Source organism: Colobus angolensis, unplaced genomic scaffold (genome assembly GCF_000951035.1).
Source record: "Colobus angolensis palliatus isolate OR3802 unplaced genomic scaffold, Cang.pa_1.0 Scaffold67, whole genome shotgun sequence".
In the NCBI taxonomy this organism is placed as follows: Eukaryota; Metazoa; Chordata; class Mammalia; order Primates; family Cercopithecidae; genus Colobus; species Colobus angolensis.
In genome coordinates this window covers 5,953,170-5,955,623 of record NW_012120376.1, presented here as the reverse complement: position 1 = coordinate 5,955,623, position 2,454 = coordinate 5,953,170, and positions in this window count along the sequence as shown.

Here is a 2,454-nt window from a genome sequence, read left to right as displayed (position 1 = left end):
TGAAGGACATAGTTTGATAATCAGCATACTATCCTTGCAGACAATATAAGAGAAGCCTAAAACAATTTAACTTTGTTGGTTAACCTCCCAATGTCTATGTTATTCTTTTAATGTGTTTTAATTCTATATTTTGACTTAAATTCCAGAAGACATTAAGTTGTTGTTTTATTCTTTATTCTTTTTTGTAGAGCCAGGGTCTCCCTATGTAGCCCAGGCTGGTCTCGAACTCCTGGCCTCAAATGATCCTCTCCTCTTGGCCTCCCAACGTTCTGGGATTATGGCATGAGCCACCACACCTGGCTATCCTCATTATGGAAATGTATTTACACTAGTCATAAAATTTCTAGTGGAAGTTGTTTTCTTTCATCACATTAAAGATATCAACTATTGTCTTCTGTCTTTCATTGTTGCCATAAGAAGTCAGTTTTCAGTCTTAAACTGCTGCTCCTCTGAAGGGAAGCTATTTCTCTAGCTGCTTTTAATTTAGTTTTTTACTCTGGTAAAAGTTGCATGCAGTGAAGTGCACAGACCTTACCTGTATAAGGACAGTGAATTTTGACAAATGTGTACACCCATATGTCCCACAGTCTGGTTGCTTTTAAGATCTGCTGTTTTCCTTTAATGTTATTTGGTTTCACCATACTATGTTTATGTGTGGACTTCTTTTTATCTACCCTGCCTGAAACTTGTTGGGCCTCTTGAATCTGTGTTGATTTGTATCTTTCATTAGTTCTGAAAAATGCCCAATCGATAGATTTGCTACCATGCTCTCTTCTCATTCCAGAACTCCAATTAGTTAGTTTTTTTTTTTTTTTTTTTAAGATGGAGTTTCCCTCTGTTGCCAGGCTGGAGTGCAGTGGTGTGATCTCGGCTCACTGCAAACTCCATCTCCCAGGTTCAAGTGATTCTCCTGCCTCAGGTCCCTGAGTAGCTGAGACTAGGCATGCACCACCATACCCAGCTAATTTTTGTATTTTTAGTAGAGACAGGATTTCTTTTTTTTTTTTTTTTTTTTTTAGACAGAGTCTCGCTCTGTCGCCCAGGCTGGAGTGCAGTGGCCGGATCTCAGCTCACTGCAAGCTCCGCCTCCCGGGTTCATGCCATTCTCCTGCCTCAGCCTCCCGAGTAGCTGGGACTACAGGCGCCCGCCACTGCGCCCAGCTAGTTTTTGTATTTTTTTAGTAGAGACGGGGTTTCACCGTGTTAGCCAGGATGGTCTCGATCTCCTGACCTTGTGATCCGCCCGTCTCAGCCTCCCAGAGTGCTGGGATTACAGGCTTGAGCCACTGTGCCTGGCCTGAGACAGGATTTCATTATGTTGGCCAGGATGATATCGATCTCTTGACCTCGTGATCCGCCTGCCTTGGCTTCCCAAAGTGCTGGGATTACAGGCATGAGCCACAGTGCCCAGCCTAGTTAGGTTTTTACTCTGCTCTTCATATATCTTTCTCTTTCAAACTCTCCTCTTTGTTGTTCTGCATTTTATTCTGGATAATTTATTCTAATCTGTCTTCCAGTTCATTAATCCTATCTTCAGCTAAATCTAAACTGGTCTTTGGGTTACTTAAATTTTAAATGGAAAATTTCAAACACAATCAAAAATACAATGAATCCCTCTGTACCTATCATCTTGCTGCCACAATTACAAAATAAGTTTAATTTTGTTTCATCTATATCCCACCAATTTCCCCTGGACTCCCACAGGATTATTTTAATGCAAATCCCAGACATTATGCCATTCCATTAATAAATACATGCGTATGTAACTCTAAGAGTTAAGGACCATTTTAAAAACCATACCAAAATACCACGACTACGTCTAACAAAATTAACAAATTCTTTTTTTTTTTTTGAGGCAGAGGTGGAGTGCAGAGGCAAGATCTCGGCTCACTGCAACCTCTGCCTACCCAGTACAAAAGATTCTCATGCCTCAGCCTCCCAAGTAGCTGGGATTACAGGCGGCTGCCACTACGCCTACTAATTTTATGGTATTTTTAGTTTTTGTATTTTTATTTTTACTTTTTTTTTTTTGAGACAGAGTTTCGCTCTTGTTGCCCAGGCTGGAGTGCAATGGCGTGATCTCAGCTCACTGCCACCTCCACCTCCCAGGTTCAAGCAATTCTCCTGCCTCAGCTGGTCTCAAACTTCTGACCTCAAGTGATCCCCCCGCCTTGGCCTCCCAAAGTGCTGGAATTACAGGTGTGAGCCAGCATGCCTGGTCAAGTTTTTTGTGTTTTTAGTAGAGATGGGGTTTTGCCATGTTGGCCAAACTGATCTTGAACTCCTGACCTCAAGTAATCTGCCCTCCTTGGCCTCCCAAAATGCTGGGATTACAGGCCTGAGTCACTGCACTCAGCCAACAGTTTCTTTTCTTTTTTTTTTTTTTGAGACGGAGTCTCGCTCTGTTGCCCAGGCTGGAGTGCAGTGGCCGGATCTCAGCTCACTGCAAGCTCT